Below are 25,591 nucleotides of genomic sequence, written 5' to 3'. Positions count from 1 at the left end.
TCACTTCATTAGGTTTCTCCCTATTGTTGGAGGCTAGAAGACTTTTCCCTGTAATGAGTTTCATTTTGTGAGTCATTAGGCTGTTTCCTTCGCAATTCAGAGCCCTATCTGTGATTATACTACACGCTTGGCTTTAGCAATGCAACAAAAACCCTGTGTAAGTGAAGTATTTTTTTTGATACCCTTTTGTTATCCTTGCAGGCTGATGCAGGTAGGAGACACCACTGGGGGTTTCATCTCAGCCAGTTCCTAGCCCACCTGTGCAGACAGTGGGAAAATAGGCTTTTTTACCATTTGATACACTTTATCCTAAAGCAGGCACCGAAAACAGGTCACACATCAGCCTAAGAGTGTTCCCTTCTCTCCACTGGTTATAAAGTGCAAATGACCTGCTCGATATTAGGTAAGATGAATATTACCTGTCTGTCATTTTTCCTCTCTGTTCTGTTCTAGACTCATTTCTATGTTGCCTTTTTCCCCTGTTACTAAATAGCATAATCTGTACACTTCTCATTTTTCTGTGCACTTCTTTGCCAATTTTCTCTGTGTTACAACTCCAATATATATTTTCTACTACTGGAGACTTATTCTTAACCAAATTTCTGGTGGATTTTCTGCCTGAAAAACACTATCTTAGTTGAAAAACAAAACAAAACAAAACAAAACAAAACAGCAGTAATGAACACAAAAGCTAATTATAAATGTCATGTTTGGATCCAGGGTTTTGGTTACAGGTAAACTTAGGGATTTACTTTGATCAAAGCAGATGAAAGTCAATCCTGACTGCAAGAATCCAAATGGATGACTTGTTTTTGCAGAATTCTGTCCACATATGAATTGCAAATGACGTTTGGTTATGCACCCAGTGCAGGCATAAGAGTCACTACAAAAGGGGCTGAATAAAGACCTAGGCTCTATCTATTACTATCCACTGTAGTTTTTCATACTCCTGGGATTTTTGCATGTATACATTATTATATCAATATATCCACTCATCTTTTCTTCTAACTTGCCCAGCTGGTTTCTCCCTTTGGAAAGAAATAAGGAATATACTCCATAATCTAAATAGGGAACAGCAGGCTCAAAGCACTTATTTCTCACATTCTGCTTCTTTATTAAAGTGTTTTAAGATTGGGACTCAAGCTGCTGAAATAGTACTTATATATCTTAGCAGTCAGGTCTCAGCAGATTGCCAACAACAGCTGTGAGCTGTTTTCTATCTTAGGCATTTACAGTTTCAGAAGGAAGGACCTATGTTAATTCACACATTTTAGGGTTAATGGAAAATACGGAAAGAGCAAGAAGAGGAAAAGATCATGGTCACCCACAAAAACATACACACACACAATTAGCAGAACTAACTTAGACCTTTCTGAAGAAAGGAGCATTTTATGCTGTTCTATATGAGCTTCAGTACTTAAATTAAATAAATGTGAATTATGGTTAAGAAAAAAATTATTAGCATTTATCTGGCATCTATAAAATATCCACATTGATTATTTCTGAAGAGTTGGAAATCTCAGGTTAACTTGGTCAACAACAACAACAACAACAAAAAACAGATCCACTGATTTCTTACACTTTTCCTTCATTGGAAATATTACACAGGCTGAGCAAATAAGCTGATGGATTGACTATTTAAAGCAACACAATTTAAATCTCTTTTCAAAATGTACAGTCTTCAGTCACATGTCTAATGAAGTCAAGAAAGTCAAATGCTCCTTCTGTTGGAGACATTCAGCCTTTAATCTCATGCTCCAGATCACTTCAGGCAAGTTTATGAAATATGTCAGCCTTCCCATACCCTCACAACATAGAAATATGGTTGCGTCCTGTAAAGAGAAGGTATATGTACAGTCAGCATACAAGAGCAATGAGGAGATGCACAAAAAGAGTTACAGGCTAGCTTTTTGGACTGTAAAAAACTAGAAAGTTTTGGTAAAAGTTGCATCTAGCAGGATGTTTAAAAATGAAGTGTTTGTTCCTCAAAGTAAATCATTGAAACATTAAAGCAGCATTTTTTAAAAATAGTTTTTTCTATCATTCTAGAATTTACATTTTTATGTCTCTCTATATTTACAAGCAGCTTCTCTACCCAAACATCAATCTGACATTTAAAAAAAAACATGCATATCAGAGGAATGATATGCAAAATAATCACCGATCATCAGTGAGCAGAAATGAATTTTAAAAATATGCCTGTTTGAATAGATTATTTCAGCAATTTAAACATGCACTTTTCCTAAGGAAAAAATGTCATGTTAATATTATATGGATGACTTTTCTGCAGATGCTACCTATCATTTGTTAGGTTAAAGTATCTGTTGCTTGTATAAATTTAAGATAGAAGAAAGACACAAGACTAATACAGGAGACAACTGAGAAGCAGATCGTTTCTTAAACTCTTGTACCCAAGGACTGTTTTCAAGTTTCCAAAGCAGTTGAAAATTCATATATGAACAGATTTATGGCAAACATTTTAGGCGTCCGAAGTTCTGTTTAATTCATTTTTTGACTACCAATTTCAGATAACACAAATCATTTTTTTCAAGTTTTTAAGTATCTACAAATCCCATGAATTACAGCTGATATTGTGGGTCCCCGGGCTTCTAGGGTGTATGGGAGATATAAGAAATTATGTATTGATGAAAGTGTTAACTTGAGCTCTCTCCAAGTAATCACTCTGCTTAGTAACAAACAGCTTTATTGCTTGTTAACTCTTTTCCACTGCTAAAACTGAAGATAACTAGCAATGCAGCCCTACATTGGAAAAAGTCTCTGAGGCAGGAGACCAAGCAGAGGGAGAAAAACTCACTTTCACTTTAATTAAGATGTACTAACTACTAATGGGAAGAAATTTTTACATTGAACTTGTCTGTTTTTAATAGGTTGTTTTCCCTTCTATAGAAAAGAGAAAACGTTGAGGGAGATGTTCAAGTTTAGTTTTCAGTTAATTTTCTACCGGGCTTTAGTATATCTGTCCTCTGCTAAAGAAGTAGAGGTAACAGACTGATGCCTGAACTTTTATGTTAAAATGTTCTAAAGCCTATTGCAAGTAGTAATACCTCCTGATAAAACAAAGTTTTTTAATCCCTAAAAGTTTTCAATTACATTTCAGCAGCACATTTCAATTTAAGTAAGAGATTAAACTGAAAAACAAGTAATACATAAATAATACATAATAATACAAATAACAAATAATACATAATTTCAAAATTTATGGTTATTAAAGATAAACCTCTTTTTGACCTAAGACTAATATGCCTTAATTGCAATCTCAGTGCATAAAAACCCTGTAGCAAGTTAAAAAGAGAATTATATAGCTCCATTAGCTTTTCAGACAAAATTTAAATTATGGGACAGATATACAGATATAAAGTTGCAAAAACAAGGTGAACCATCTCTGACTACTGCTAAAGGCTTGTGTACTTACAGTTCCTAACATAACATCACAAAAATCAAACAGAAATATGCACATATAAAACCATGTTTTTAAATTTTTCTCTCTAAAAATTATTAGTGTAACAATTAAGCAAACTATGAGCAAAATAAAATTAAATTAGATGATGGAAAATGTACAACAAAAATGATCTTCTCACACTATCCGGAATATATTGCAAAGCAAATTTAAATTTGAAAAAATCCCAAGAGCAATTAATTATAGTGATTAGATCAAGTTTTACATACATTTTTTTTAACTTCATGCACAACCAGTTTTGGAGAGGATTGAGGGCTGGAGGTAAAGGTATTGTAAAGGAAAACAGGCATAATGCAAAACTATGAAGAATAGTTAAGGTGGATGGATCATGGTGGAGCACTGCATTAGCAACCAGGCAACTATACTACATTAAAAGTCTTACATTTTCTAACATCATATGTCATAAAATTATTTGAGATGCCTAAATCATGAAAAGGAAACATTCTCTTACCAGTCTGATTACGCCACTGACTCCTTCACTGGATCTTTTATATGTATTCATCAGCAGATTGTTTAAGAAAAGGCATTTGCTCTCAGACCCTCTTTAATAGTTTTAATATTTTCTTACAATGAATTGACAGCATCACAGTTCTCACAGTAACACCATTTAAATCCATGATACTGTTCACTCTTTCCCTACCAGTCTTGAGGGAAAAGTTAGCCCTGTACTCTCAAACTATCTTAAGTAACTAGAAATGCCCCCAACAAAAAGAATCGTGGGGAAATGAGTTATTACTGAGTACTAAGCAGAAGAATTAACGTACCAAAATACATGCACCTACAAGCAAAACTAAGAAACTTAGGGGGAAGCTCCACTGGTACTAACTTGGTCCTAACCACACACGCACACACAGAAAGCCAAATTAAATTAAATTAAAAGAGAGGACACTGGAAATGGATAATTAGAAAACAACCACGATGCAGAAGATACTGCCAGCTAGCAGCTGGGGTAACTAACAGAATATTGACAGAAAGCAGCCAGCCCTATCCACCAATTACACGTCTGTTTAAAAGCTGCAATGAAGACATGGCCTTTAAAACCAGCATTAATGTCCAAACAATTTTCTTCTCTTTGAGATAAAGCAGGGATGCCACTGCATGCTGATTCACCTCAATGGCTTTTGGGGTGAAAAAACAGTGGGGAAAACACAACATCAAAACTACCTCCAACTGTGCATGTGTCCAAAACTCCTAAAAATTTCCGTGTATGAAAGTTACATACCTAGTGTGTACAGATATACATATGCACACATATATGCATCTGTGTAAAGAGTGTATATATATAAAAATGTATAAATGCTATGTATGTATATATATAAACAAGATATCAAAAATATGCAGATATATCCAAAAAGTATGTACATTTGTATGCATGTTTTGTATATATTAACACACATATATGTGTATATATATATTTGTATATGTGTACACAAAATCTCAGATACGTGTTTTACTCAAAATTTGCATCCCAGAAGTAAGATTAAGTTTGCCTGAAGAGAATCAGATATACAGGAAAAAAATTGGACTGTTAGCTGTTACTGCAGTAGAGGACAGTCACCAACTCTTATTTCCAGTCCCCTTTTCCAGATAGCTGCTCCATAGTGACTCTGAAGTGTAGAAATAAAGAGAGCTACTCCACTGTTTTCCTGCCTCCAAAGACCCTGATTAATTCCAAAATCATGGCTTAGAAATTTATGGAAGTGAGTATTTGCAAATCAGTTGAAGCAAAGGAAAACCCTTCCTCTTGTGACTTACTGGGATTACTCATTGGCCTCTGTTTCTCTCTCAATTGCTATACCCTATTACTTTATTCAATTGTTAAATATATTTAAAGCAAAAATTTAAAACCATATATTTAATTAAAAACATATGACAAAAATGTCAAAACTAAAGTGCTTACAAATACAAGGAATATCAGCTTTAAGTATTACTTATGCTTGAAGAAAATGGAGCACTCGGATGCTACCCCTGCATCACACTACTCACCCTATCCTTTAAAATCACCTATTTCTTTGAAAACATTGTCTTTTTATTCCATGTGTCATTAGATGACAACAGTGAACCCTTACTACTCATCACAGACAGTAGGTGGAGGAAGATGAGAAGAAAAAAAAATAGGGTATAAATAAACATATAACTAAAATAAAGGTAAATAACCAGTGGATCTGGGGAAAGGGTACAGTAGTATCAGGTTATCTCAAATTCACTACACGATCTGATGAATTCAGCAGCATTCCCACACCAGAAGTGTGGGAGAAAGAGAAAGAAAGGGAGACAGAAGGGCTACCATCAACATCTCCTAGATGCAGAATTTCACACATCGGTATCGTGTGTTCAGGAAAGTCAAGTGCAGTCTGGGGGCTTAATCTCAGCTCTACCAACTCAGTTGATCTCAGTTTCCACTAACTGCACTGGGACTTACTTGCAAAAGTTGAACAAAAAATTTGCAAGAGAACTGGCAAAACATAACAATGGCTTATTTCTCATCATTTTAACATCTGTTTTCTGAATTAACATGGAAACAGTCATAATTATCAAATCAGAGTAATCACAACAAATAGCAAGAGTTCCCTGTCTCGCTTTATTTCCTACAAGATATTGGTTTTCAATAGCATCCATTTATCACATTTTTTACAATTTGTAAACACTCTCAATTCTATAACTCTATCCTAAGAGATTTGTTTCTTTTTTTTCTTTTTCTTTTTTTTTTAATTGATCAGTGCTATCAAATAGTTGAGTTTGGTTCATCAGAATGTCATAAATGGCAAAATGCTTGGACACGACATGAATTTTAAGGTACAGTTACCATATATATGGTCCCATGCATGCAGGTGTTTTCCTTCTGGATGAATAAGCAAACAGTCCTTGGTAATCTGGTTAGGACAGATTTTAAATTTGGAAAAAAAAAAATCACATTAGAAATAAAACACCCCAGTCCCCAAACATCTTCTGCTCAATGTGTAAGTGTTATCTAATCTGCATTTTTTTTTCTCAATTTACAAAATAAACTTCCTCATGTTTTATGTCACATGCAAGCTGAAAACGTTCCACTGAAGGCACATATGTCAATATCCTACGAAAAGCTTTAATAAATAGGTTTCTGAAAGAATGGGGATATTAAAACTGCAGAAAAAAAAATATTTTCTCTTGTTTCTCCAGATCTGTCTGCTTTTATACATGCTGAACTGAACCTAGTGATGAAGAATACTTATATTATCAGGAGTCCTGAAATAAGAAGGTATGCTTATTAAACCATGTATTAAATTAGCAGCAAAATTCAAGATATTGGAAACTACGCCCTTGCCTAAATAGTGTATTATTTTGATGGAAATTTTAACCTCACCATTGCTCAAGTGACAGACCAGTTAAACCAGGCCTTTGTACAAATTTCAGTGCTTGGAATAAATGAAGCAGAAAGATTGGACTCCGTTCCCCTTCCCACACAACTCTTGCTCTCCAAATAATTGTTTGCACTTCCTGGTGCAGTGCCTTTCTGTCAGCGCTCGCCCAGCTGCAATAACCAACAGCGCGAGGTCAGCTCGCGCCTTCCCCTCTTACTCACTTCTAGCCCGTTTTATCTACTTTTACCTATTCTTTTTCACAACCCAATTTCAAAACAGATCATTTCCTGATCTGAACATTCATAATTAGATTTAATAATCCAAAAAATTACTTCTACTCATGAGTGGGCAAAAAATGCTATATATAGATGAAAATATTTGGACCAAAAAAAAAAAAAAGGATCAAAAAAAGTGTGCAAAAACCATACGAAGGGGAACTGAAGTATTTGCTCTGACGGTGCAGTTGTACAGGCATCATGAAATCTTAACTTTATTTCCCATTTACCAAATTCAAATCACTCAACTGGAGCTCCACCGTTTAAGCCATGCACTTTGGGCTGAGACTGCATGAAAATGAGAGCGATAGAGGAACAGCCAAGGGGGCTTACAGAATCCCTGAGCAAACATCGCGGGTTTTTTCTGACTTGTCTCTGTTTTCCCAAGTTTTCTCAGATTATTTCTGAGCCAGATCATGTTCACCATGCGGGCTGCACAAACCTCCCTTTTCCTCTCCTGATTTCCTTTCTAGTTTTAGAACTACCAGGCTGACGTCGCTCTCCTCTTCTGTTAAAAGGCTGTGTTTATCCCCAGTTTAACATATTTCTTTTTTAGTAAAACTAATCTCCAGCATGCTCAACGGAAGTTTTCCACATGTTCTATTTGGATGAGCGTGTATTAGTTAGTGGTTCCTATTTTTAGCTGTTTTGCCTTACTTTACAGTTTATTTCCTTAAATAGCAATCTGGATATCGACACAGAGCTGCGCAGATGAAAAATAAAACATATTCCCTGTTTCGCATACATTTAGGGACATGGAATTTGGAGTTTATAAATAGGAATATCTGAATTTGAGAAGCAGTGAAATATTGCATCATAACGTTACACTAGGTGTTCTTATTTGATTATTAGGATTTGGTACCTTATACACATTTTTTCATAGGAAATCAATGAATGTAATTTTAGACTTTTTTTCTGGAAAACAATGGAGCTGCAGTAGCTGCTACAGGATTTAATGGTAATCTTAATTACTGTAAACTAATACTATAAACTTTATTCTGAATTCTCTTTAAAGCTGAGGCACCTAACCGTAGGTGGATAGCATCTCCCTCTGGAGGCCTTCAGAGGCATCTTCCTCTCTCTTCTGACAGGGCAGGAGACTTCATCATGCAGCAGGTTGGCTCTGGCATGCAAACCCAGCCTAAGGTGCTCATCTCTCCCTCCCCTTCCCAGCCCCTCCTCCCAGTCACTGCTCTGTATTTCACCCCCCCAGTCAACTATGCTGATGAAATGATTCAGGCCAAGTTTTTATTTTATTTTAAAGGAGTTATTTTCATCTCTGAAAGCCTAACACCAGTGTAACTAAGAGGGGCAAATGGCAACACAAGACCAAGGATCCACTGAAAGGGACCATGATGGGAAAAAATACATTTCTTAACAGGGTTTCATCATTGAAAGGTAATATGAATGGTGAATAGTATCAGTACGGTTTGACCATACTGGTAGCTTGGATGCAAAATACTGTGATAAAAACACAGAAGAAAAATAGCTTGCAAAACCTCACTCCAAGTCAGAGGAAGGTGTAAAAGGTACAAAGCTCTGTCCACATTAGGGAAAAATGGTAAAGTTTGTGATTAAAACATCCTGTTCAGTGAAGCTCAGAAGAGGCAAAATCAGATGTTATTTTCAAACATGCTAGCAAGTCAGGTAATCTGGTTAGTTAGCAACAGTAGAGTAGGTTCTTTTGCATGGCAGACGTTTCAACCACAGGACCAGGAGGGGAAAAAAAAGATCTCCTTTTTCATACAGTGGAGTTTGCTAGTTTTCATAGCTTTGATATGAGTTTGAATTAACCAAAATCCCCCTCTGCAAACAATGAAAAGCATTTACCCATGCTCTTTTTTGGCTGGTTTCTTTCAGGTTTTCCTCTTCTTTTCTTTATCTGCATTTCCATTGCACATCCTAGGAAGGCAATCTTTCCTAGCCACCCAAGCAGCCTAGTGACAACCCTTGCATTTAATCTCCCTCGATCTTTGAGAAATCAGTCATATCATCTATATGATAATATATATAACAATATATGATAATATTTAATAACCCTGTTCTCCTGTGGGGATGCATCTGTGCTGCCAGCAACTTCCAGAACATACTCACTGACTCCAAACAGCCTTCCCATTTCTACAGTACTTTTTATAGTACTGAAGTTGGAAACTTACTTAGTCATGACTGAGGTTGGATTTTTTTTTTAATATTATTTTTAGTATTTTACAGCTTTTACTAGAACAATATAATGAAATGAACAGTTTAGGGAAGATATTTTTGATGACAACAATAACAGCACCTCTGCTTCACAGCAACGCAGACAGTGCAATACAGATTATAACAGAAACATCAATAAATCAAGTACATGAAATTGTTTAATACTACACAATACTAAAAGTTGCCATTTAGTACATTTACAAGTAACTGAAGTGAAAGACGAAAGCAGCTGTGTGTTCAACAGGCAACCATTACCTTGCTGCTCGGTGCTTTGAAAATAAAGCATTTTAAAATAGCAAATCTACTGATATGCTACTGCATATCAGTAAGCGTTCAGCAACACGGTGTAATGCTCTCCTTGTTAGGTTCTAAATACCTGCTCCTGCAGTGTCAAATAAGTACTTATTTTGGTAAAGAAAGACTCCAAACTATCTGTCTTTTGAGCAAAAAGAGAAAGCTGATCAACTAGCTTTGCCAAAATGCATTTTTTAAAATTGACATTATAATTAAGAAAATTAGTATGAAAGCAGTCACAAACTGCCAAGCATTTGTATTGTATTAACTCATTATGTGAAGTTTTACCCAAAGAGTTCATAACTAATCATTTTCATCTTTACAGTAATGGGGACCAAAATAAACCTAGGATAATATTTTTATGCCTCCAGGAGCAACATGAAGTCAAATTCAATTCCTGCACAGCAATATTCTGGATATTTGCTATTGTCAGTGAACATGAAAATTTTAAGAAGAAAATATTATGAGGAATGGAAAAAGACAGTTTCAAGTAAATGAAATGTATATACCCCAAATTACAGAAAAATTAAACAGACACGCTGCACCGAAGAACCAGGTATCCACTGCATATTACCAAATTAAGCCAGTTGTAGATAAGAGCATATATTACAAAGAGAAAGAGAGGTAGCTGTAGATTAATAAAATTGTAATTAAAATAAAAATGAAACAACAGATAAAGCATACATAGACACAGGACCAGGAAGGTCTGAGAAATACTGAGACCAATGTGATTTCCTCCAATATACTGATGATTAAAAAACAAATCTGTTTTAGAAGAAACAGTACTTATTCCACAAGTTTACTGAAGATATAACTACTACTGCTGAAATTAGCTCGGTTAAAATACATTATTCTTAGATATTTGCCTTTACACAGAAGTCTGTATTTACAGATATACGCTTGCAATTTGCAGTCTTAATTTCCTTACAATACTTACTGCTTCACTGATTCCCAAGAACCATGTCTTCTGCAAAATCAAGGCTCTAGCCCAAGCCTACCTCCCAGGAGTATCCTCACAAATCTGCTAAGATTTCCAGTATGTACAGTGGATATTATGTCTCTCAAGGTTTTTATATGCCACTACCCTCAGTTATATTTATTACTTCTAGCATAATCTAATATAGAAAGAATTCATCCGATTGGCTAAAGTGCACAGCTGGGCTGGGAGTGAAATGTTTCTATATAAAGCAATATTTTTAGCTTCCAGTTTTGGATGTTCCATGAGCACGAAACTTTGAAGGAAAAGAAAATTTCCATCTACAAGTAAATAATAAGCTGGCCTAAAAGCACTGTCAGTTATTTAAGATATTTTTAAACATCTGCATTTCTTATCAGCATCCGTCGGTTTCAAAGTGAAGAGCAACGGGAGGCTGCACCAGTGTGCAGCTCGAAGCAAGCGGCCTCTCCTTCTGCTCCTCGCTGAAGAGGTGGGGGCTAGAAAGAGAAGAAAGGAGGCACAAAAAGGAAAGCACTCCTGCCCATCTCCCAGTGTGCTTCATGTTCCCACAAAAGCCTCCTTGCACTGGATGACCTCACTCTTACAGGCAGTTTAAGGACTGAAGTATGAAAAGCACAGGCGAGGAGGGCAGGAACCTAGAATATAAGGAGGGGGGCAGAAATAATAAAGGGGGGTGGATACAGTGGGACAGGAGACCCAAGTGTGGAAGCACTGTAATGAAAGCTGGGGGAGAAAAAGCATGAAAAATACATGAAGAAGTGCAAATAGCGGAACTTTTAAGGAACAAAAGCCCTCTGTCTTCCAAGGACACCTCATCAGTTGACACCTTGATTAGTCTACATGCTCCAAAACCTTATATAAAAATCTTTAAACTTTTTTTTTTTGAATTCTTTTTCCGCAGTCTAAAGTAGCAGTTGATTGAAGCAGTCTTCTAATAAAGAAAAATCTGGTATTTATATTCTAGCATCAAAGAGCTGCACTTGCCTTTCTTCTCAGGAAAAGTGCCTGATCTACACGTATCATCTATTTACTTATCTATAAGGAAATTTAAACAGCTTAGGTGTTCATTACAAGATGCATTTCTCCTGTTTTGCGAGCATCCTTTTGAAATGCTTATCATACAGTGTTTGCAGTACTGTAAAAATTAGCTGAGCTCCTAAGCCTTGTGCAAATTCAACCCACCACTATACTCAGTGAATTAAAATACAATCCTATTTCCCATGCTATTCTGATTCATACTTTCCATAAAGATATTAACAAAATCAATCACAAAACGCCTGACACTTTGTACTTCTGCAGAACGGTCTTAAACTGGTAGGACTGCCCTATCGAAAGTCATTTTCATGTAGTGGAAAAGGGCATGGGAAAGATTAGATCTGCGCAGCTTAGATTTGCCTTGCACAGTGAGTGAAATCATCAGCAGGACCATTCAGAAAGTTATTTGTGAGTGAATTGTTCTTGTTACCCAAACACACTGCTACCTTGCTCAGGTTTCTCACTGAACTTATTTAAACTACTCTTTGAGTGTAATTAATAGAGCTTCTCACAGATGACCTAAATGCTAGCTATGGCTTGGTAACTCCCTCCCAGCCAAGCCCCAACACAATTGCCCCTTTGGGAGCCCAGCAGCTCACCTCAAACTATCTGAACAAATTATGTACATTACAGCAGAAGAGGATGAATATAACCCCAGAATGACTAACACACAGATGAAAACTACATTACTGGGAAGACAGGTGAAGGGAAGCAGCAATATCCCACAGAAACCTCTGGCATCAACAGCAAACTGCTCCATCAGGCTCTGTGTTAGCAAATCTCATTGTCTATAGACATCATGGGGGCAAAGTAAAAACTGACTAGATAATATGAAGTGATAAAAGAAAGAATAGGGACACACAAAAGATGGGGAGAAATTGGATAAATTGCTTTGCAGAGGCACTTTTTCCCTTCTGCTAATTACACAGGCAGTTTGGATGACAAAGCAGATGACTAACCTTGGTATCAGTGAAATGAAGTGAAATGAATTCCACCTTAACTACTCCTTTTAGAGTTTATTAAAAAGTTATTATATTCACAATATGAAGGTTGGATTTCCCTCTATTATGCCCTGATAACTATGTTTATTTCTTATATTTTCTGTAAAACAATTCAGTTGAGCAAAGTAGTTTTTTAATCAATTTTTCATATAGCTTTTCCAACTTAATCTATTTTCACTTCAAAAAGCAGTATGGTCATATTCAAATTGATGGTTAAAAGCATTTCAGATGACAGATGTCGTCTATATTTATTTGCATCATGAAGTGGTTTCTTAAATGCAAGACATAACAAAAGGAGTATGAATCCTCTAATGAAAGAGATGCTAATATTTGTATTTATGAAATTATAAGTATTTGAAGGTAATAATTCAAAGATTTCTTGAGAAATGCTGCATGGATATGGTACGTCGGTGTTGCAAACCTACATGGAAAGGTCTAGCTAAAAAATTATATTGATGTCAAAAAGCTAAAAGATCCCTTTTCCTTAAAAAAATAAAATAAATAAATAAGTTTTAGACTGTTTCCATGTTGTCTATAACAAAAGAGATGAAGATCAGTCCATTATCGCCAGACACTTTTCCAGATACATCTGCTGTACCTCAACTCTGAAGTTTATTAGTTTGTGACTTTATTAGGGAAGCCTAGGAGTAAGCAGGTAAATGGAACGTAGTTCATTAGCAGCTATGAACAAAATACACCCTAATTCAGTGTTGCAACATGTAAAGTGAATGGAATTAAGGAAAGCAATTTTAGATAATGAAATTTTAAATACTTTATATTCTATTAAGTTGCTTCCAGACTCCATCAGACAAAAGACAGACAGACAGTATCAGCAACAGAGCTAATTATCCTTCTTTTAGATCTTTCAAGTGAAATAGCCTGTTCTATTGATAAATTGATTCACCAAAACTTATACTAAGGTTTAAAAAGAAGTTCATTGAGCTGCTATATTATGGCTGCATGTCATTTTTTTCTGAGAAAACTTAAGAGAAAACTGGCTTTGATAAAATTGTTGGACACTATAAAGCTGCAAAGTGTAAAACATAAGTGTGGTGCAGTTGTCAAAAATGTGCATCTTATTTTGAGATCATAGATGAGTTTTTGTTTCCATCCAGTCTCCGCAACCATTGACATGTTCACTGGAAAAAAATGCTCAGCACTGCCAAGGTATATTGTTTATTGGCATAGAGACCAAGTACTCAAATGAGTAGTTACATCAGGTATGCATTCAGCATAAACCAAACATCACTCGCAATGAGATGATGTAACAAATTTAAAACTGGAGAAAAAAAAAGGAAAAAAGAAATAGAAAAAAGCTGTGAAATAGAAGCAAGCACAGTGCTCCCAACAACCCCGCAAGGGGAGGAGGGCAGGAATGCAAGACACAGCAATAAAAAAAAAAAACAATTGTGGAGTGGGCTGCTGCTCCTGGAATCATTATTTTTTGACACTGTTGAAGGTTGGCTGACAGATGCTATTAACAGGTGCGGGACCGCCACAGCAGATGCCAGCCGAGCCCTGCTGACTCACTGTGGCAGGTGCTGCCCATCAATTCACCCTGGGGGGGGGCAAGGGAAGGTGACCTCTCCAGCCGTGCCACCCATAGCCAGCAAACAGAGAGAAACCTTACGCGTAAACCCAGTGAACCAGCTGTATCCAAAGGTCGCTCTCTGGGATCACCTTCTTGAGCACGGATCTACTCACCGATGTTTTCTGTACATCCTCTTCTAGCCAAGCACATGCGTGCCAGGCAGCGGTCAGAGGAGGCAGGTGCCTGTGGATGTGTAACCAGGACTGCCGACATTTCACAACCCTCACAGAAAAGAACTGCTTCAGAAACTGAAAATAAGCTTGCAAAAAGGATGGCGAGTCCCTACTCTGGTAAAATAAAATGTTTAGTCCTACCAAGGTTTGTTTGCAAAATCAAAGTTCTCTTAGAAGTAGTTACACTCATATAATAGATATGATCTTTTTAAAATTGGTTGCTAAAGCTTTCCACGCTTCCTGAGTGGATAAAAGGGCCATATTCTCATCCTTTACAGTAACTTCCCAGAGTTTGCATAGTCTTTAACCTTTGCTTGCATTTTGACAAGAACAAGCACTCCCATTTACTTCATGCACTAAACCCAAGAGAAGCTGTTCCTGACCCATGATGAAAGCTTCAGGATTTGAATCCCTGAGGCAGACGTCCTAAGGCCTTTCACCAAGAGCTCAGAACAAAACAGAAACTGTCCTGACACCCTTCCCAGCAAAAGGACTTTTAATCTCTCTTCTGTGTAGCAGCTCGGAGGCAAAGGGGACTTCTGTTTATTACATGCCAAAACTCTCCCCCCTTCAGAGGGTTTTTGTCCTGCCTTTAGCTTCTTCCACAAATCATGAGACGAGCTAGGCCTATCCCTGCGCTGAGGGGAAGACAGACGGTTCTTCCACATAATGACTTTTTAACAGCCTCTCCAGATATGTTATTCTCTTTTGGAGAATACATTTCTCTCTAGAAGCAGATCCAAGTGGCCCTTCGGAACTCACGAGTTTGCTACAGCTGCTTCCCTTTGCCTGGAAATTGTGAGGCTTTTCATCCAAGCCTTTACAGTTATAAATTGAGGTTGGGTGGTGTGGCAGAAGAACCATCAGCCAGCCAGCCTCCGCCCTCCTTCCCTTGAGGTACGCTTAGCAAAAGACAACAAACAACTCCAAACCCTGAAACTAATACTACATTGTAACATATAATTAATGAACTATATCACTATACTATCAGTAGAGAAGATTCAGAACTGCCAGGTGAAATATTTAAGAACTGCCCACAAACCTCTCCCTTATTATCCATGGCCTCAGAAGCCAAGTCCCATCTTTGAACTCTTCTTTGTAGACCAGCGACCGGCAGTTCTCAGTGCTTTCCTCAACTGAGCATGCTCTGAGCTTCTAAAAACATGCTGTTTGCTTCTCTGCATTTATCTCCTTCCACCCCTTCTGCAGCTCCCCTGTTCTGCAAATTCCCAAAAGCTGAAGGTGCGAAGTACCCTTCCCTCCTCCCTTCTCCTTTCCAGACAGCAGGAGGCAGAAAATAGAAGAAAGCTGTCTTTTACCCCACTTCCCACACTCACATTCTCCTGAATAAAAACTATACAACATTTGTACAGTTAACTATGAATAAATCAATTTAAATACTTCTACCATCTGTCATGGTCAGTGTTTCTTGTTTCCTAAAGCAATGAACAACTTGAAAACCTAGAATGAGGTATGGCTGGATCTTCTTGAAGGTCCAGAAACTACTCATGAGAACAGAGTAGAAAGCATGCAGAAGAGGCATTAACATGGATGTTAAGCCTCCCAAAGCAGCAAGCCTCATACCTTCATCTTCACAGCAATCAAAACCTCAGCTCCTATGAAACTGCTGGGTTTTGGCAACCTGTGTATTAGCAGGTTGATTAGCCTCATCCTCGAATTCAGATTTCCGTTTAAGAGAAAACAAAGTTACCCATGCCCTTTGTTTTATTCTCCTACTTCAGCTCCATTCATAATAAGAGACCACTTTAACCACCATCAGATTTTCAAGAACAGTCAGCATTAACAACACCCATTTAGGCATGTAAATAAGTCACTTTGGATTTGCTGGATGCTGAGTGCTCTTAAAGAGCTGCCTGATCTACTACTTCTGTGCCACTTACTGTACCATTCACTACGACTGAAGACGGACTGACTGCCCACTACCCAGGAGTAACTTCCATCGTTCTGCACACATGGAAAACAGTTCTGTTGTGTAACAGAAATGAATTTCATAATGATACACTATTCCTTACAGCTCTGAACTTAAGTGTTTAAATTACACACTTTGTACACACTGAAAATAAAGTGAACTTCCAAAGTACCTTCATTTTTACCATCACAATTCATACTGGGTTGTAGCAGGTGAAACAGAGGCTCACTCTTCTCCCAATGCATGTGAATACACACATTTTAGTTTTGTTCTTTTGGTACTTCCTGATACTAAAGCACTTGGGAGAGGCCATTATTTAATGGCTGAAGGGAATCCGGCCTGATTAAAATTGCACGGCTTTTTCTTGCAGGCATTTCATTAGGAAGGTAAGAACTCATATTCTTCTGAAAACTAAAGAGGAGGCATGGACATTCCCAGTTGTTGTCATGGATACAGCTGCTGAGAAAAATGTCATTGTACCCCTGCAGATAAATGCGTGTGCCAACTGCTTTGAATATATGGTGGTAAAACCACCGCAGATGTTAAACATTCTCACGTGGCAAGCAGTTTCCTCTCAAAATATGCACTAAATACAAAGCAAAAGAAGTTATTTTTAAGCATAAAGGTTATGCCATGAAGGAAGAAAAGGCTAGGCAGCTTGAAAAAAAAATGTTGGCACTTTCATAGCTCATGATGTCATGGAGGAAAAAATATTATGGAACAATAGTATGAGTAAAGGATCAAGTGTCAGCCCAACTTTGAGTTATCTGGATTTTGTCAGTGTGTGTTATAACAGTATTGTTAACTACAATAACTATATTTCTTAGGTCAATGGGCGATTAAAAAAAAAAAAAAACACAACAAAAACAAATAAAGAAAGCAACAAACACACATTGGAAAATTTTGAAACAGGGAAGCTCTGATCTTGATTAGACCATCTCATAGTGTAGGCATTTTTATTTGGACTAGGGCAGTTCCAGTCTCTTTCTGCTTCAGTTTTATGTAACTCTTTGCTGACAACAAAAACCTAAGGGGTTGAAAACATGAGACAGCTCTTACTCGTACCACTTTCCACATCCACTGACCTAGGTTGTTCACCTGAAGTGAAGTAAGGCAGTTAACAAGATGCTCCTGGAGTTGCACCATTCAGGTGAGGAAAAAATCAAATGACGGCCCTACAGAGAACAGGCAAGATTTTGGATTTTCCTCTCCTCAGACAGGGGAATCATACAACTCCCTTTCCCTCCTCACACAATCCTTCAAATATCACGCTTCTGAATAAGCCCACAGAGAACCAAAGCAGGCTGCTCCTACAGCTATTGTTACCTTGAGTAGGTGAAGCAGCGAGGGCTGTTCTAGATGTGGAAAGGTGAGTGCGGTGGTTAGCCACACGAAGACAAAAGAGAAAAGATTTGCTCCCTTCAGCAGCATGGAAGAAATCATCCCAATCTGAGGAGTTCATTCACCACTGTACAAAGAGTGAAGAAATAAGGAAGTAGGATTGAGTACCCTGCTATAAATCTCTCCTCGTATTTTGGGACAGGCCTGAACAATACAATGCAGTGTTTTGCAGAGATATGTGAGCTATCGCTAAATGAAGTACATTGGAACTGGAAGCAAGATAACCGCTGTAGCATGATGTAACACCCCAGCTAATTAGCTCCTTTGGGAACAAAGCACAACATGGCTATGCTGGATCCAGAAGGCAAGCAAGTTCACTTGGGGCCAGCTAGGGCGCCTCTGTACAGCACCGCTGTCTTCCAGGTAGGTGGGTCCTCAGTATACCAGCTGAAAATAAAGCTGATACAAAAAAAAAAAAAAAGGAAAAAAGGAAAAAAAGAGAAAGAAACGCATAATATGAAGAGGCACATTTTTTTTCATTGAAAAGTAGCTCTGAAGTGCACACTAAAAAAATGAAGCTTTTAACATACAATTACACACCAAAGCTTTGACTGTTTTACCACCATTCAAGGGGTCTCCTGTGTTTGACATGTGGATAGGCAGTGCATGGATCCTGCTTTAGCACAGATTCCTACATGGCTGCTTTCACAACAAGTAATTGCTTGTACCTCAGCCAAGAATATAGCTGTTGACCGTTGGTCTCCCATATCTGATGATCACCATGGCCCAATACCCTGCCCCAGTGTCCACTGATACACGTAAATCCTTTGAACTCATCCAGTTGTTTTAGAAAAGAAAAAACACAAGAATAAAAAAAATGAGTTTCGTGTAACAGCTCATTCATGGCCATTCCCACTCCCCACGAGGGCAATCAACAGGCCTCACAGACATGCGACATAACAGCTAAGTGGTACACAGTTAACTAAGGAAAAAATTAAAAGGCTTTTTGAACAAGTGTTCAACAAATCCTGTAGTATCTGTCTCAGCTTAGGAGTTGCAAATTTCCCCTCAGAAATTCACTCATTCACTTATGGAGGGAGGGGGGCAGAATCTAGCCTTTCTGGTTTGGCAGATAAGCTTTAAATATAATCTCGTGTCGTAAGTACAGTCATCAGCCACACAGATAATTACAGCAGGGAAACACATGTTTCAGAACACACGAGGCTTGAAAAATGAAAACTTCATAATTACAGAAGGGTTTCCAGAACATGCTTCCACATCCCAGCCCTTTGATCCCACTAGCCTACACCACCTTCCACATTTGTCTAGCAGACAATCAGGGAAAAAACTATCCTCAAATTAAAATAGGTTCTCATCCTCAGAAGACAGAAAAGACTGAGAAAATCAACATTTCACTCCTCAAAGAGGGAATGGGTTAGCTGGGTTTCTAAGAAGACAGGCAGTCATATTTTACTATTTGGGCTCTGATAACAGCAATTAAAAACACACTCTTAAGCGAAACGACATCACAAATTCATGGATACGAACCCACCTGAGGAGAAGTAAGGCAAACAAAGAATAGAGTGCCTCAGGAGCTACAGATTGTGGAAAAATAATGAGCACTTTCATAGGCTGAATGCTGCCCTCCAGGCAACATCTTCCCTTTTAAGATCCACCCACAGAATTAAGCTTGTCCCATAAGCATCAACCAGTCACGTACACTAGCTTCTGGGAGAAAAGCTGTTACAAAGCCATTAGGTCAGGCAATAGCTGACACGGTGCTACAGATGTAAGACCCACAGATCACCTTACCGACCAAGCTGCCCTACAGTACTTTTAGGGGCTTGCATGCATCAGCGAGCACAACCTAGAGGCACTTAAATCCTGTTTCTTGTTTGCTATAAATGTCCTCGGTGTGATCTGCTTACTATGAACACAGAAGGTAAGGTGGGTACTGAGCATAGTGCACAAAGCACTAAATCACACACAGTCACTCCTACTCCAGTGTTACTCCATATTTCTTCACATCGGGTTTGAGTGGATGAAGTACTACACCCTCCTTGCTGATGCACTGCCCACACCCTCCTCCACTGGGCTTTCACTTGAACTTCTGTTGGCCATGATGACAGTGAAGATGCCCTAAAAGCTGATTAAAATAAATAAATAAATAGATTCATTGGCAAATTTATGCCCAAGTCCAGGTGGGGGAAAAAAAAAAAAAAAAAAAAACCTTTTGGGTCACTGAAAGAGACAGTCAAGTTAAGCTTTTTACTGTGACATGTAGTTCCAGGTCTCCAAGACACTGCTCCAAAAGCTCTTCCCAAGTTATTTTGCTGTTTGCACACAATCCTCTACCTACGCTTTGATCTTGCTTCAGAAGGAAGCTGTCCCACACGTTACGTTACATTTAAATTGCACTGACGAAATGTGCTGGCTGCCCTCTCCATTCTTCACTCTTCCACGGAAGCTTTTAGGAACACTAAGCATATCCATCCCCATTGTCAAAATCCCAGGATGCTGACATTTCAAATTGTACTCTTCTCTATGCAACTTGTGAAAATAACAAAGAAGACAAAAACCTCCCACCAATGCTCAGACAGCTGCTTGCCTGTGTGCAATAAACCCAGCCCAGGTTGCCAAGAGAGACTGTAATGAGGAGCAGCATTTACTCTTGAATACTCTCAAATGGGCTTTCACTGTATATTAACTCCAAGCAATAAAACATCAAGACTACATTCTTGTTTCAGTTTAGAATTAGGTTTTATAGCCGACATATAAAAGGAGATAGTTGTAATAGACATGCTATGATGTTCTTAACTGGAACAATATAAACAGTGCTTCTATAATAGGCACTACTCTGAACTTTGTCAGGGAACTGCCTGAACTTCAAGCTTCACGCCTGGCACTGCTTTTCCCAAATTTTAAACCTGAAAGAAACATCTGCAAAGATGGGAATAACCGAGCTATATGCAGTGCTGAAATATAGAAGAGAATAAGCAATTCTCACATAGCATGTATAGAAATTCTCACTGTAAGCTCCATTCCCTAGGGTAAAAATTAAGTGTAGATTCTGTCAAATTTAGGAGGCTGTAAAGGAAAGAACAATTCAGCCTATTATACCACTTAACAAGATACTGCTAGTGATTTTCTACCTTTCCACCTAAAAATAAGGTAATTTTGCAATTAAAACAAAAGCAACCATTAAATGTTAGAAATGCTAGAAGTGCCAGAACATTTTTCCTTCTTTATACCTATCGGATGAATAATAAGTTGGTACACCATGTATCTACCTGTAAGTTCTATTACAAGTGTTTCTAAGACAGCAGTACTACAGACTTGCACATATTCTTAGGTTTTAATCATTGATCAAATGTTTCAAGAAAAATTCAGCATGACCTACAACTATTTTTTCCTATGGATATTACATATTAATTCTATTTTAAACATTTCTTGTTCTATAAATTACATTACATACCTCTCCAATGAAAGAAAAACACAGAAAACCTTTTTTGTTTTTTTTTGTACACTACAAAACTCTGTGCACATAATGAATCACAAGCTCAGTATTGCTTAGCACCTTGGGAAGAAGAGCTGGAATCAATATTTCTCCATAGCCATATGCTGTAGTAAAACCGATTAGTGGTATTAGCAACACCTCAAGACCCACAAAGTTTAAGTGGTTCAAGGTCAAGTAAAAGGGAAGATCAAGTTTGGGCTCAAAGAGAAGACAGACAGCCTTTCAAATAAACTGCATAGCTTGAAAAGTATTATAATCACATTGACGACAAAGTATTTTGCAGAGGGAAAACACTAAAAGTATATCATGGACATGAAGGGCCAAGAAGCCTACTTTCAACAAGTTCCTGTGCCAATTATTTCTTTGCTGCATTTGGATGGATGTGCTATTCTGTACCACACTCAAGACATGTGAGTCACCCCTCAGCACTCGCAAGAAGTGCAGGATCACCTCTGCTGATGAGACCCAGTGATGTGGGAGGAACTGTGAAGATGGTGCAGCGCTATCCAGACACTCTCCATGGCATTTTTCTGCATCTTGGTCAAACCCTAGGTCATACAGAATGACAAAAAAAGAAAAGAGTAAAAGAAAAAAAAAAGACAGAAAATATGGAAATAACTTAAGATTTTGTAGTTTCCTCTTGCCAAAAAGGAGTTTAGTTCTCAGCTCCTCTGACTGGATCTTAAATTGTAGTCTTAAAATTTTAACTAAAGCAGCATACAGTCTTATGGCAAATCAGCCAATGCTATTGTAGACAGAAATCTGTCCAGGGAGGTTTAGAAAAACGAGAAAGGTTTTAGAACTTGACATGGCTTCATACCATTGATCTACATTCACATAGCTTTATCTGTAATGCAAACAAAGTTATTTAAAATACTCCTAATTAGGTACAGTAAGTGTACACTTGCAGTCTGCTGAATAGACAGAAAACCCAGTGTTTCACTCCTATTCTATGTTAGGAAGTATGGGAGGGAAGCAAAGCCACTTTTACCTTCTATGACCTTTCTTAAAGTTGTAGCTTTGAAAAGAAGTAATTTTATTTTTTGCCTCTGGAGGTATTTAAACAAGCCTTTAAATACTGACACATCCTCCTTAGCAGGTACAAGTTATCCTTGACACTTGTGTGTAAGGGAGACAGAGAATACCTCATTTAAAACATATCAGGAAACACATTTCAGTGATCTGTAAGACATTATTTGCAAAGAATGACTCTGAGCAACCTAACGTTGTTTTGAAAATGTCTCTCCTTTAAGCATGGGGTTGGGAGTCCAGAAGTCCTTTCCAGCCCAAATAATTATTATGATTCTGTATCAACCCCATAAATATTTTTTCCCTACAAAAAGCCCCTCTCTATAACCTCTCACACCTACACACAGTAATTTAAACTGTGGATTAGCTATAAATAACCTTAGTCTATATTTCAAAGAAAAGGTATAATCATCCTTTATTTTATTACTCAAATAGAAAAATAGAAAATTTCCCGGTCATTTCCAACTCCTTGCTGTGAGACAGCCTCCCAGCGACACAGGTTTATCACGGGCTCAAAGGGTAATTTGAAATAGCAGCCCTTTGTAAAACTGCTGAGGAAGGGTGTGGAAAGAGCAGAACCTATGATGTTAACTCCTTTTATCTCCTCCTCGATGGTGGAGGCACCAACCAAGTGAAAAACTGAGTTGCTTTTTCCCTAAATGGTGTAAGCAAAAAGGAAAAAATATATATATTGGTATGTAGTCATACACACATGCACAGAACTACTGGTTTCTTTATGCAAGAATTAAGATCTCCTGAAGTGTACATATAATCAGGACTATGCAAAGGTTAAAGAAACTGAAATAAAGATTAGGTATTCTTTCAAAAACCACAGCTATTCACTGCAGTCGCATTTACCTGGTAGCACCAGGTAACATGAGATAATATGCAAAAGTACCAATGGGGTTTTTTTACGTGCAGCTTGACACTGCCAGCACATTTAATAACTTCCTTTTGACAAGAGCCCATCAGAAGTTCTGTACTTATTAATATCTCCTTTTCCTTTGAAATGCTGAGGAAGCAGCAGAACACAGTTTTTCAGTGCAGCATCAGGGACACAGACAGAAACCTGACAGCCCTCTGAAGCCCTGAGTACTTCTCTTTCATGTATTTTATAAAATTAGCAAGTGGGGCAAGGGAGGAAGCTTGCCATCTAGTAGACAGGATAGAAGCACCAGCCCTAATTTGTTTAACTGCTTTTGAGTTTTTGAAACCTTATTTGCCAGTGGATCAGGGTAGCTTGGAGACTACTGGCCTAAGCAGTGAAGTGTCCCAGGTGTAAATTTTACCTTGCCTGCACTGAGTTTTGAGGCACATTGTTCAAATTATTCTCTCTAAAAGAAGTTAAGCAGTGGACTCAGTACAGGTAAAAGTCCCTTCTTTTCCAGAAGCAGGCAAGAAGCTGCACAGAAATGTGTATTAGCCCAGGATTCATTCATAGTTCATTCGTCATAACAAAAAACAAATACAAAACAAACGATACACACCAAAAAAACCACCCTCAAGTTGCAGTTAACTGAGCTACATAAGAAAGCTCTCTGAAATTGTTTCCTCCCCCCCATATAATGCAAACTTCCAGATTACGTGCAAAGTTTGCTCAGACAGGTTAACTCACTCAGGGGGAAGAAAATCAAGTTTAACAACATCAGATAGGACTTTGGGCTTCAAAGCTCTGAAGGGTATTCCTGTTTATTTTGCTTTTAATGAGAAGCTGTGTAATGATAAAAATATATATTTTTTTTTTAATTTCCTTAAAAGCTCTGGTTTAATCAGAAACATTTGCTCTTCATCTCAAACCCAGGTAAATCAGTTTTCCTAGCTCCCCACCACAGGCCTGCACCCTCTCAGAATTCTTCCCAGGCAGAATCCATGGCTTATAAATACATCCAGATAACATCCAATAGAAGGAATTAGTGTACACACCAAGAACTACATCATATTCTTTCAGTGATGGGATCCTTGACACACCACAACCCCTTTTACCCTTTTCACTCTCTTTTTTCACTTTGACTCGAACAGAAGGCTGAGACAGGCCAGTCAATGTTTGTTAATACAGTAACTCATGAAGCTCCCCACAATATCAGGCAAAAATGACAATAGCAGCTGAAAAATCAGCAAAAAGGGTGCAGTAGTTATCAAGTCAATGGCTCCCCAGTGAACCGTGTGCTCCCAAGATACATCAGTACCCCTGAAGCAGGCAGCGCGGAGTGAAATGATCCAAAGGAGCAACCTCATATCTGCAGCTTCTGTGAGATTCCATGCCCAGCAAACTTTTGAGGTTTTGGCAGCTCCTGTCTTCATGGGGATGACTGGGAGAAGCCTCGCAGAGTCACAGGCTGCAGGGAAGCCACCCTTCCTCAGCTGCAGTTAGTTCCTGAAGAAACAGTGACAGCAGCAGGAAGGAAAGAAGAGACAGATCAAGCAGTGAGATGTCTCTATGGGAGCATTAAAACAAACACAGAAGTATGTGCCTGTCCTCACAATCAACGCAAAGCATGGACTGGGAGGGAAGAGGTCTGCCTGATGGGCAGCCGTGAGCCACGCTGACGTCCTTGGCTGCTTCCACCAGAGAAAGCCACCTTCCCACCAAGAGCTGGGAAGATGCTGACCTCCCTCTTGCTCCTGAGCATTTACAGCAGCTATCAGGACTACCAGCTGTCAAACTGAAGACAGCCAAACTGAGTTGCTAAATTTAAGCAACCACACAACGGGACATAACTGACCAGAGCAGCATGACAGCCCTTTAGATCCACTTAAATCTCCACAGGCACGAAAGACCTCGGCAGATCTTCGCAGCACGAAACGATGCCAGAAGTGCAAAACGACACCGACGGCACGGCCAGCTTCCTTCAGCACAAAGAGACCTCGAAAGACCTCGGCACTGGCTGGCCAGGAGCCCTCCCGGTGGCTCCCCACAGAGGGGTTCCTCTTCTTTCCCACCCTGCGGATGCATGGGAGGCTCACCACCAGCGCTACTACTTTGCTCCAAAAACCTATTAGGGTTGCTAAGTGACAATAATGTAACGCTCTCTCACACCATTTACAAAACCCAAACATTTAAAGGCAGGGAAATGAACGGTTCGGAGCATCGTAAATCTCACGCCGCCCATCTAATAAACAAATAAATTCTCATCAAGTAGAAAGTCTTGCCGATTTCATTACAATAATCCTAACTCTCCCAAGGGGCATAGCTCGGTTATCGTGCTTTCAGTATCTAAGCGGTGAAATATTTCCAAACTGGAACATTAGTCAAACGAGGAGAAAAAAAAATAGCTGGAAAAAAAAATTATTTGCTATTTCTTCATACTTGTGCAATATATCAGCATAATTCCTACACGGTAAAAGTTTTATAAGTCAACCATGCTCTGACTTTGCGTACAAAATTTTGATGGCCCACATCCAGCAAGCACTTAAGCACCGGCTTAATTT

General features: G+C 38.4%; 1 protein-coding gene across 10 annotated transcripts in view; it reads right to left on the bottom strand.

Moving 5' to 3' along the window:
• Positions 1 to 25,591, bottom strand: part of DGKH (diacylglycerol kinase eta) — a 193,421-nt gene that overhangs the window by 137,132 nt on the left and 30,698 nt on the right. The window lies entirely within an intron of this gene.

This window comes from Cygnus olor, chromosome 1 (assembly GCF_009769625.2).
Source record: "Cygnus olor isolate bCygOlo1 chromosome 1, bCygOlo1.pri.v2, whole genome shotgun sequence".
In the NCBI taxonomy this organism is placed as follows: domain Eukaryota; kingdom Metazoa; phylum Chordata; class Aves; order Anseriformes; family Anatidae; genus Cygnus; species Cygnus olor.
This window is presented reverse-complemented; position numbering and strand designations above follow the sequence as displayed.